Below are 12,104 nucleotides of genomic sequence, written 5' to 3'. Positions count from 1 at the left end.
CAGGATGGCTGAGAGCTGCCCCTGGGGCCATAACTCCCGCAGTCTTCAGGCTACTCTGGCACCCGCAGGGGGCTGGCAGATGTCCTAGAGCAGAAAGCAGAAAGACGCTGGCCTGGGGGCCGCCTTACGGGGAAAGCCTCGGCCCCTCTGCCGGCCTGTCCTCCTGCCCGCTGCTGCCCCATCTGCCAGTCAAGCAGGGAGAGATTCTGACCAGCCCCACCTACCAACACAGATTCCAGGAGAAGCCAGCTCTCCTTCGGCTCCCTCGGCGCTCCCTGTGTGAGCAGCCCCGACTCTCTGTTCAGATATCAGTCCCAGGGGGCTTTTCAAAACAAGTCCATGGAAAATAACTTCGTGGAAAATTAAAGGAGAGTAATAAAACTCCCTGTTAAGATACAGAGGGCTACATGGGAGGCACGCTGGCAGAGGAGTTGAGGGATTTGCGAGATCTGGGAATATTTATAGTGTCAGGTTATGGAACTGAGCTAGAAATTGTCATGAAATTACAAATAAATGAGTGTATGGGTCAATATTTGATGTGCAGGGGAACATGAGGGAAGTGGATCTCTTGCTACAGTGGAAAACACGTAGAAAACATTGCAGGAGCGTGGGGGAGTCTGGCAGGGATGGGGGGATGGGGCAAACTTGCTGGCTGGAGCACCTACCTTTTCCTGCCTTTATCAGGCTTCCCCTGTGCACACCTGACTTTACCTGGCTCTGACCACATGTCCCTGGGTGAGTCCCATATATCCTTGCTGCCCAGTTTCCCACGTGTAAACTGAAGGGTTGGGCTAGGTCCTTCCCATCTGGGTAGCCTAAGAACCCTTCTCTGAAGAAGGATGCTGGCCTCCAGCATCCCAAACCCCTGGACCTTCTCCTCGGGAGGGACAGACCAAGCCTACCGCTGAATGCAACGAGCATGTGGGTTAATCAAAGCCACAAAATATTTATAATGTTTTTCCCAGGACAGAGGACCTGGTTACGTTCGCATCCCTTCACGGTACGATGCCCCAGTTTCTACTTCTCTGTAAAGCAGTTACTCTTTCTGGGAAATCCTGGCGTGCCCTGTGCTCAGGGTGGCAACCCAGAAATATTGTGACTGATGGTCGAATGCTTCAGGTTTTACAAGGAAAAAGAAAGGCTCAGAGATGGAAAGTGTTACATCTTGCTGCTAGCTCATTCACACATCATCAGACATGTTGGGGGGTGGGGTGCGTCCAGGTAAAGGCAGCTTACAGAAGCCAAAACAGGCAGTTCTGACAGCGAGAAGCAAAAAGGATGATTTCCCTTTTCCTAAACTGAGATGGAGTTATGGTGCTCTGTGACGCGACTGCTCCGGGTGCACCAGGAAGAAGATCGCTTCAAACGAGCAATGCACAGGGATGCCCGAAGGTGCAAAACGCTGGCAGGCACGGGCTGTCAGGGGCTGAGGGTGCCCCCTACCCTGAAACATGTTCTCAGGGCATCAAGGAGTGAGTCAAGGCACCGCTGCAGTGTTTTTGGATCCCCAGCCTTTTCACAAGAGGTTTTTGAAGACTGGAAAGACGTTGCCCAATCCGTACAAGGCTGAACTGGATACCGAAATGGACACGGAGAAACTGGGACGAAAGCAGGATACTGTCCTTAAAATGCCAAAAGATGCGGCTCACACAGAGCCCTGTTGTTGAGCAACAAACAGATCAGAGGGACCGGAGCGGGTAGCCGAGGGGCGTCCAGTTGGGTGGAGGGGCTGGCAGAGGCCTGGGTCCCCAGGGAAGTGTTTCTTGAACACAGCAGAAGGGCTTTGGCATTGGAGCCCTCTGTGAGAACAGCAGTAATGTGTCCCTGGTTGCATTCTGGCCAGCTGCTTCCTCTGCTATCTGCAGGATGGTTCTAGAAATCCGAGCAAGAGAGTCTGGGGGGTGGGAATCTGGTTGGAGGGGGATGATATCTTAGGGACTTGAACTGGAGTTGTAGGGCAAACAAACCACTTTATTATATTTTTTTAATTTTTATTTTGTATTGGAGTATAGTTGATTAACAAAGTTGTGTTAGTTTCAGGTGTACAGCAAAGTGATTTAGTTCTACATATACGTGTATCTATTCTTTTTCAAAATCTTTTCCTATTTAGATTATTACAGAATATTTAGCAGAGTTCCCTGTGCTATGCAGTAGGTCCTTGTTGGTTATCTATTTTAAATATAGTAGTGACAAACACGCCACTTCAGATAACTTTTCTTTTGCGGGGGGGGCTTCGCCATGCGGCTTCTGGGGCCTTAGTTCTCCGACCAGGGTTTGAACCTGGGCCCTCGGCAGTGACAGTGTGGAATCCTAACCACTGGACCGCCAGGGTATTCCCTGGATAACACGTTTTATTTGGGGTCATGGGGGGACTCGTGGAAGAAAGCCCTCCCCCACCCCCCTCACTCCCTATAAGCCACTTCCCAGAAGAGCCGCCACTGACAAACCCAAAGAGCATCAGAACATTCTGCTGGCCAACCCCCCCCCCTCCCCCTCAGCAGGATTCCCTGCTTCCAGGCCAAAGAAGTTATGCCTGCAAGATCCTGCCTGGGCTTCATTCTTCCTGTTTGAAGGATTATTATTATTTGATTGATTGCCTCCTTTATTCATTCAACAAATATTTTATTAAATCTCATGCTTAAGGGAGCAGAGGAGAGAAAGGAGTTTGCATCTGGCAGCCGTCCTAAAGGAGTTACGGTATTTTACCCCATGTGTGTCCTGAAATACTAGGCCCCAAACACAACATTTTTTTCTTTTCTTTTCTTTTCTTTTTTTTTTTTTAAATCTAAGTGCTTTTAAAGACTTCTTTGAAACGTGGGACAATTATGCAAGCAGGAGAAAAAAAAAAAGTACCTAGAGCCAATATTTAACTTTGCCTTTGGTATGTTGAAGTCACCGGCCCATGCAAATCTCTCAGGCATGTCCTATAAAACTGACTTTAAAAAAATAAATAAAGAAATAAATATATATATTCTTCACGGGGAGACATGGATTGAGGTTTTGCATAGTGGAAGGCTTGCTATTCCGGAAGCACACTGTTCTACATCACAGCCTGGACGCTGGTGTTTGCCAACCCCTCCAACACCCCTTCAGACTTGCACATCTTGGCGGCAGGAAGTGCTCCCCCTTTGCAGAATACTGGAAATCCCAGGACTCAGAAACGTCCCTAGCTTACTCAGAGACAGGTGGAGTGACCAGTGAATTATCAGGGTCTCTTCGGAAAAGTTGTTAGCCGATTGCTCGAACCTCAGGTTGGGAGGCGTAAAGCCACCGTCCCAGCTCGGTGCTGGGGGCCTGAGGCTCAGGACACCCCGCCCCGCTTTGGGTTTTGGCAAACCTAGCGATCCCGGAGTCCTGGATAACAACAGGATTTCCGGGCGTCTCCGGAGGGTGCCTTTTCGACTTCAGTTTTCATCTGAGCGGTTGGTTTTAATTCCTCCACTCGCTAAAGCTTTTCCCGGCTGGGAGGGCCGCTGGCCGAGACACGCGTCTGCACGCCCTGGACGAAGCGCCCATCCAGGTGCAAGGTGGCCCGGGAGGCTGATGGCGGCGCAATACCCAGGCACAAAGTTTTCATCTGCTCTGCAAACCTTCAGATGGGCAATCGGCCTCTGTATCTCCGAATCCTGTGAATATAAAACACTCTGGGGCGGGAGCCGGCTGCGCGGAAGGAACCGGGCTTTGCAAAATTCAGGGACTTTAAGGTCCGCTGGGTTTCACCGGTTGTGTGGCCGGCGAGCCACGCAGCCCGGGGCGGGGCGGGGCGGGGCGGCGGGCGGCGCGGCCCCGGGCGGCTGCAACAGACCCCGCATGCAGCGCGCCGGTCGCCTCGGCGGGCGGGAGCCGGCCGGGGCCGGGTGGGGAGGGGTTGACCGGCCTCCGCGGGGTGCGGGGAGATCCGGGGCGGGGGGCGCACGTGAGTCCCCGGCCGCGCGCGCCCTTTGGCGGAAAGGGGACCCCTCCCCCAGCCTTGCCGGTCCCAACCATCCGCGCCCGGCCGAGGGGAGGGACGGCCCAGCTGCCCCTGCCGGGAGCCCCCGGCCCGGCTGCAGAGCGGGGCGGGGCCGCGGCGTCCCCACCCCCTACCCGGACACCTGAGCGGCGGCGGCGGCGGCTCCCGCGCTTCGGCCGGGCTGGGCGCGGCGTCGCTCGGGTCCCCGCGGCCGAGCCAGGTGCGCGCGGACGCCAGCCCTTCCCTGGCGGCTCTGACCGGCCCGGACTCTCTGAGCTGCGCCCCGAGCCAGGTGAGGCGGCGGCGGGGGGCTCGGTGAGCTTCGCGTGCGGGGCGGGGGTGGCGGGGGCACCCCATGCGGCCGGGAAGGACAGGAGGTGGCCTCACCGGCTGCGTTTTGGGTGCGTCTGGATTCCAGGAGTCAGCGGGTCCGCGCAGTCCCGGGCGCATAGAGGCTGAGGATGTGGGGTTGGGGAAAGGGTTCTTCGCGTCCTGGTGGGGTCGCTTCTCTGTAGAGACCCCCGCGCCCCGCCGTCTTCCTTCAGGACTAGGGGTCGGTTTAAAATTCTTTGGAAGCGGCCTGGGGGCAGAGCGCAGGAGCACCGCCTTTGTCCCCCGCGCGCATGAACCCTCTCACCTCCAGCGCCTTCCCTTGAGGTAACGCAGGTGGACCTACTCCGCCCCCTGCCTGGGATCTCCTTGCCCTAGGTCGCCGCCCGCTGGCCCGGGTACCTGGGCCCGCATGCCCGGCGGTGGAACTGGCACGGGGCCGCCAGGGGGCGCGCGGGGGCGGGGACAGGCGCCGCGGTCGCCATGTCCCCGGAGACCCTGCGTCGGCTCCCCCCGCCCCGCACCGGCGCCCAGAGCCCCCATCCAGGTGCGCGCGGCTGGAGCAGCGGGCTCGGCGAGGCCGGGGCCGGTGCACCTGGCGCAGGCCCGGGGGTCGCGAGTGGATCCCCGGGTCCCCGGGGCCGAGCAGAGCCCCCGCCAGGTGCCCGGCCTCTGCCCGCCGCGCGCCCCAGCCGGGGTGGGGGGCCCGACTGGTGCGGGTGAGCGGCCCCCGCCTCGCCTCGCCGCCGCCGCCGCCCGTGAATTATGCAGGAGGCTGGCACCGGCGGGCTCGAGTTGATCAAGTTTCCCTGGCAACTTTCGCCCGGGCATCGCTCCGCCTGCGCAGCCCGCGGCTCCGGCGCCTCCGCTGGGTGTCCGGGCGCCGGGGGCGCCTGGAGACACCAACCGCGCGCTCGCCGCCGGAGCCGGGGCAGCTGGATTGTGCGCGCAGGTGCGATCCCCGCGGAGGGCCTCGCTGCCCGGGTTCGGAGGGTGCGGGGTTAGGGGTGGATCTTGCTGCCGGGGCCGGATGACCTCGCCGCCGGTGTTTGGAGGGTGCGGGCCAGCGGCGTGCCTCCCGCGGGTTTGCGCGCAGACACTGCACGGGATGGGAGGGCGGGCGCGCGGGCGTGGTCAGTGTTTCCGTGGGGCTGGGGGCGTCCGAAGGGGGCGAGGCCTCTGCTGGTGACAGTGGGCTTTCAGGCGGAGCTTTTAAATCGACCCCGGGCGGCCGGATCTGAGAAGGCGCTTGGGCCCCCAGGTGGGAACTCAGGCCGCGGTACCTGCGGGCCCCGTGGCCGGCAGCTGTGGGCACGGTCCCGGGAGTCCTTAGAGGCCTTCCGAAAATAAAGTGGTTTCCGCGTGGAAGTTCGAGATGGTAAATTGGATAGTTTCGTGACCTCTTTTTTTTGAAACTCAAGTTCGAACGTTAATGAGGTCAATCCGCTAATTAAATTAAGCTCCAAGAATCAGAGAGGTAATTTCGGAAGTCCTCCGTTGAGGGCGCCTTGATCTCTACCTGGGACTTGTCCCTCGGCTTTGCTGACCCGGCCGCAGGGAGAGCACGTGGGCGCTGGGTTCAGCCTCCATGCAAGTGCCGCGCTGTCCGCGTTAAATAATAATTAGTGACCACCGATTCCGCGCCTGGGGGTTTCGGGACGCCCAGGAGAGGCCCTGGAGGCGGCTGCTTTTGGAGACCCGAGTTTTCAAACCAGTTGTCCGCGATAACAAGGCTGCCTTTTGATAAAGGGGTTGAACATCTGTCTGCCTGGAGCTTTGTGCCCACTGGGGGTTCGGCAGTGATTAAGGGGGGCAAAGGTGGATGTGGCTGCCCGAAGAGGGGGTAATAAACGGTAGCGTAGATTTTTGCCCAGAAAGTCACGGTGTCCTTAAGGAGGCCAGAGGGAGACCCTTGTCTTCATAAGAATTAGGCTGCTTTACAAGTGTCTGGATGTAAAACTCCTGGAGTGCAGTGTTGTAAAGGAAGCGGGTTCCATTATTATGCTGAGGAATTTCTGCTTTTCCAAGAAGAAAGAATTGGGTGGAAAGCTGGTGCTTCTTTGGGCCCCAGTGGAAGCGGCTGGAATTCTTCAAGAATCAAAAGGAGCCCTTTACCAATAAAGTGATTTTGCCTATAAAGGTGGTTCCCAGTGGGCACTGTTGACAGCACTTGGCTGCTTTGAACAAATTAGATCCCTTTGGGGGTGGGCTTGGGGAGGGAATCTTTTTGCCTCCTGGCTCTAAGTACGATTTGCTTTAGAAAACCCTGTTCACATTCAGGTGAATTTCCCAGAGGTTTTCCTTCCTTCATTTTTTTTTTTTTTTTCTTGAAGTGCTTGGGGTTGTGAGCAAGGCCCCCAAGCTGGCACCTAAGAGTCACCAATTTGGTCCAAGCCTCAGGGGGCAGGGGGCCCTATCTAGGAGAAGCCTGGATCGTCGAGGGTTTGGCAGGGGGTCCGATGTGAGAAATGCCACCAGGAGGAAGATGGAGTTGTTCCGAGATAGTATTGCATTTTATATTTCATCGGTGTTGGGGAAAAGGATGGAAGAAAAAGCTTGACATACGAAAAACGTGGCGGGAGTTAACCAATGTGCAGGAAAACACTAGTCGAACTGATTTTTCTAGAAAAAGAATTCTTTGTCTTACTCGCTTTATTTCTAAATATGTCCTGGAGTCCTAAATGATAGAGTTCTGGTGTCCTTGTCACCTCGGGTGAGTACAGGGGGCTTTTCCAAAGTGGGGCTCAGTTTGGGAGTTGCTAAGGGAATTGTGGGGATGAATTCAGTGTGGATCCCAGACCCTGACCGCTGAACACGTTTCCCCAGGATTCCAGCTCCTGCTTTGTCAACTTAAGGCCCAGCTTGGTCGCAGGCTGTCGGATCTGGAGTCCGTAGTTACTCCTGGGCTGGGGGGAGGGGAGCGTGGGCAGAAAAACCAAGAGAAAAGTACATTTACGGCCTCTCCTGGAGCCTTGCATTGTCCTGAGCCCCAGGGAGGGAACATTTAGGGTCTTTGATCATCCAAGTAACCCCTGGGGCAAATTTATTGAATCCTCTGCTTTGACTGAGGGGGTAGTTTGTGGATGGGTGGGGAGGAAAGCACCCCAAACAAAGGCCTGGTCTTTTTCATCTTGGGAGCCCCTAGCCCTCACCTGGGACTGATGGGGTGAAGGGCTCGGAGCAGGGCCGGGTGACCCTTGTGCCCTGGCCACTGCACCTGACCCGCCCACCCGAATGAGGGGCCTGCCATTCATTCAGAGGTGAGCTAGGTTATATCGGATTTTCTCTGCGCATTGTAAAAAACGAGTCAACAAATAATCACCTGAGGGCCAGAAGCTGGCCACAGGAGACCACCACGGGAGGTTCCACGCCAGAGGGGAGAAGAGGGGGATTGGACAGTTAGTGCACGGTGGGACACGAGCTGTGATGGAGGTGACCGTTGGGTGCTGTAGGGCACGGAGAGCATTCCCAACCCAGTCTGGGAAAGGAAGGGGATGGGGGGTGTCTAAAAACACCTGGATGAGGCCTGGGGTGTCTGACCGTGTCTTTGCCTGCATTGCCCTGGGACCTGGCGGGAATGGTCTGGTTCTTGTTCTGGCAGGTTCTCACCTTCTGCCCGGCCTGGCGCTGCACTCTTGCTATAGACGACCGCATCCAAGTCTCTCAAAACTCCGGAAGGAGAGAGGTGCGATTGGTTATTATTCCCAATTTACACATCAGGAGCCTGAAGCTCGCAGCAGTGGAGCCACTGGCCCCAGACCACACACCTAGTGCACGGTGAGCTGGGGTCCGCACCCAGGTAGCTTGGGAGAGCCCAGCCCTTAAGCCGGCACACTGCACGCGTCACCCAGTGGGAGAATTCATCTGGTTAGAAGATGAGTTTTCTTGTTACTGTGGTGTGAGAAAAAAAACTGTAGCCAGAAAGTGAAAACCAGAGTTTCTGATCACACTTCTTGATGTGATAGGCCTTTTTTTTTTTTTTTCTTTGAAAGCTGATTCAAGAAATGCTTTGAAGGGGCTAAAAATGTTAATGTCATTGGCTCCAGTGGTTGTTCTGAGATGGGTCTTTGGGGGCCAAGGATGCATCTAGCACAGGCCTTCCCACCACTCAAGGGGTTTGCAGTTTTAACGGAAGGGAGAGGGGAGCCCACGCCCAATACTGGGGCAGATCCCAGAGGCTGCCCAGGGCTCCGGATTGTGAGCTGTGTCGGGCTTGATGGTTACGCCCCGGGGATGCGCCAGCTGAGGCATGTGTCACTTCGGGGGGTTGGGGGGAAGGGGGGTAGGCAGCAGAAGCCTTCAGGGCTGCTGGGAGTTAGTGGGCGGCTGCAGGGCCCCCGGTGATTGGCTGCAGGAAGCCAATGCAGGAAGGGGCGGGACAGGGTTTGAAGATTGTCCTTGTGAGGTTTTCGGAGTCCTCTCCTTGACTTTCAGGATGGAATGAAGCCACAAGCTCCAAATGTCAAAGCTGCAGATTTCTTTTTCTTCCTTCCTTCCTCCCTTCCTTCCTTCTTTCTGTCTTTCTTTTCTTTTCTTTCTTTCTTTCTTTCTTTCTTTCTTTCTTTCTTTCTTTCTTTCTTTCTTTCTTTCTTTCTTTCTTTCTTCTTTCTTTCTTTCTTTCTCTCTCTTTCTTTCTTTCTTTTCTCTCTTTCTCTTTCTTTCTCTTTTTCTCTCTCTTTTTCTCCCTCCCTTCCTCCCTCTCTCTCTCCCCCTCCCTCCCTCCTTCCTTCCTTCTCCCCTCCCTCCCTCCCTTCCTTCCTTCCTTTCTTGTTTTTTTCTTATGTATACAGTCACCTTTATTATAATTCATGAATGCATTAGAAACTGACATGGATCTCTCTATTAAGACATCTAGATTCTCATGGGCATCTGCTTTCCATTCATTAGAAAATCCAGGTTTACTTGAGAATGGGGAAGATAAGCCGATATCTTAGTGTCATTATGACAAGTCCTCACCTCATAGGAAAACTGAAAGGGTCTCTGGGCCCCCCCAGGTCACAACACTGTGCTGTCTTCACAGACCTGCCCACACTCAAGTGTCTTCTGGAGTTCCTTCTAAATGTCAATGGGCACCTGGGCAACAGAACATTTTATTGCTCTGCTGGTTTCTAGGGTGCAGGTCCAGGGTTAAATAATGTGCCCAAACTTAGCATTTTCAAACTGTCCAGGCTTATCTTCCAAAAGTAGTGTAGTACTACTCCCTTTACCAACTCTCCCTGCCAAATAGAGACCCAAAGCATTAAGTGTTAACTGCCAAGAAGTTAAGTAGGGCTCCTTTTCTCTCCCCAAACCCAGTTATTTGCAATCCCAAACAAATGCTAGCACTGCACACGCAGGACAATAGTCCTTCCTGAAAAGGCCAAAGCCACAGATTTCATACGATGGGCCTAATGGGCCTCTCGGTGAGGGGCTTCTGGCCCACCCCACAGAAATTCTGTGTGAGGCCCAAGAAGCAGGCCTGGAGCTCCCCAGAGGGTCCCACTGTCAGGGGTTCTAGGAACGCACTTTGAGGAAGATGGTTGGCCGGAGTCCTGAGCTGCTGCTTCAATTAAAGAGACCTGATTTAGGAGGCACACCTGGAGGCCTCCATCAGGTGGATAATCATTGCACACCCACAGTGGCTCTACCTTGCTGGGACAGGTTTCTTCCAAACAAATTTTTTTTGCCTCTCGACTCCCTTAACGTTGTTTTAAAAACACTGTATGTCCTCTCACGTTTCCTGCAGCATTTTTGTATGAAAAGTGCAGATACCCAGCAAAGCTGAGAGAATTGCACCCTGAATTACTTTATACCCACCCCAGATCCTTCCATGAACCATTTCCCTAGACTTCCCAGGCACTTTCAAGTCAGCCTTTAAAGTTGTGCTTCGTAGGTTTAAATATTTGCCGAGGATGTAGAGCGTGGTCTGTGAGGTAAATATTGACATTTGAAAAGTAACTGTTCCCTAACTTTAACCGTATCCACTGCGGCCTAAGGTGTGACTTGACACCCACCTTTCCTCGACAGATACCTGGAGGGCCTTTAGGGGATGTTGTTTGCTCTTTTCCTTTCTTGGATTTATAGCCCCACTTCCCCGAGGAGTGTTATCCTGATGTAATAGACTTTTATGCTTGTGGGTCTTTTATTAAATCGATCGAGCATATTTCTCTGCAAGGAAAATAATGCATACATTGATTTTTAAAATTTTCTGTAACCTCAAGTCACTAAGTATTTTTTAAAAAGTCACTTCTGGATTGAGAAAGCCCTGTGATCAAACACTATAAATACATTACAGATTTTTAGAAATGGAAAAAGGAAAATGTTCCTGGAACTGCCTCTCTCACCGATCAGGCGGTGGGTGTTTTTGGTATTTAAATTAAAGCTTTAGGTGAAGTTCCCCCTTTGTTTGGTATCCGGGAGTCCCCTCCCCCCAAGATTCAGAGGAGGCTGGAAGGCCTTTCAAAGGTAAAAGATGGGAGGGGCTGCTGGGAAGAGGGGAACCCCAGGCCTCTCTGTGACTGAGCTATTTCAGAAAAGACTGATTCCCTTTAGACTGGACCCCTTGGAAAGGGTCCACACACCCCAGTTTGGAGCCCCCTGCAGGGGAGGAGAGGGAAATGGGCAAGAACTCAGCCCCGCCCTCAGGGTTCCGGCAGGTGATTTCCCCCCTGGGGACAGGGGTGACACCTAGGTGACAGAGTGACACAGGTTGGGCCACATGGGCCAGGCCCTGTGGATGGGGGTGTCCTGCCCCAGACTGTCAACACTCAGGGTTCCTCCCAGGGTTGCACAGGAGAAATGAGAAACGGGGCCCATCATCCTGGCCAGGAGCCTGGACCGCCAGGACCCTTTCCCAGAGGCTCTGATGGGCCCATGGTGTGGCTGGAGCCTGAGAAAGGGCAGGACGGAGCAGTGGGGTCTGTGTCCTGCCAGAGTGGGTCCCAGGAGGCTTGGGGCACAAGGAGAGGGTCACACATCCTGAGCAGAGCTGAAGGCCGGCCTGGAGGAGGGAAATGAGCCTTTGAACCTTCCTGAAAATTCAGCCTGGGATCCCTGCCCCGGGGGCGAGGAAGGCTGGGTGGGGGGTGGAGGAGGCACTTCTGCCCGCTTGATTGCACCCCGAAAAGCACATGGCACGGCAGCTCCTGTCTGGGATTTTTCCTGACCACCCCCCATCATCCGGGGCGGGGTGTGGCAAACGATAGGGATTTGCCTGTAGCCACCATCACCAGGCAAGCAGGTCCCCGGGAAAGGACCAGGTCTCGTTTCTCTGTATCCCAGGGTTCCGGAGGGGCACCGGTTAGGAGTAGCCCTCTCCTTGGATCTGGACAGCATCAGTGGTTCCAGACTTTCCCTCCCACATGTGTATTCAGCTTCCAGAAGTCACGAAACCAGTCAGGCCACCGGCCTGTTCTTTCTTGGCCTCACCCTGAGGGTTCAGACCCGGGCCAGCCCGGTAGCTGCACTCAGGCCTGGCCACTCCCTGCCACCCACATCCGGGATGTCGGTTTGCGGCAGGTGGCACGTGAATTTACATCCACCAAGATTACCGCTGGGATGTTTACAAAGCTGGCGCGCTGGGACGGGAGGGTGGGGAAAAAATCAGCTGCGGTTAAAGCTGGGGGTGGAATTCCTGAAGACGGTCGTGGCGAGCCTGGCGTGTGAGCTTAATGATTCTCCAAACACGGGGTGGTGAATGGCACACTCTTGGTTCCCAAGAGTTTCAAGGCTTCTTGGCTTTCCTGCAGTGAAATGGTCCAGAAATACGTGGGATTAGGCCGCCTGGTGTTGGTGTGTTTTGATTCTTCGGGGTCCCTTCTGGGGATGTCCCAGGCCGGTGAGG

The 12,104-nt window shown here is 54.9% G+C and overlaps 1 protein-coding gene across 4 annotated transcripts in view; it reads left to right on the top strand.

The window, feature by feature from the left end:
• The first annotated feature begins 4,124 nt into the window (after nucleotides 1-4,124).
• The window catches only part of SHANK2 (SH3 and multiple ankyrin repeat domains 2), a 552,800-nt gene continuing 544,820 nt past the window's right edge, over nucleotides 4,125-12,104 (top strand). For 3 of the 4 annotated variants that reach the window (XM_036861481.1, XM_036861480.1, XM_036861477.1), the window contains exon 1: nucleotides 4,952-5,234. The gene's annotated coding sequence lies outside the window, so the exon portion shown is untranslated. Of the gene's footprint in view, nucleotides 4,245-4,951; nucleotides 5,235-12,104 lie in introns of those variants that run through there. The other variant, XM_036861478.1, reaches the window with a different exon arrangement.

Source organism: Balaenoptera musculus, chromosome 8 (genome assembly GCF_009873245.2).
Source record: "Balaenoptera musculus isolate JJ_BM4_2016_0621 chromosome 8, mBalMus1.pri.v3, whole genome shotgun sequence".
In the NCBI taxonomy this organism is placed as follows: domain Eukaryota; kingdom Metazoa; phylum Chordata; class Mammalia; order Artiodactyla; family Balaenopteridae; genus Balaenoptera; species Balaenoptera musculus.
Note: the sequence above shows the minus strand (reverse complement) of the source record. Positions and strands in the feature narration are given on the sequence as shown.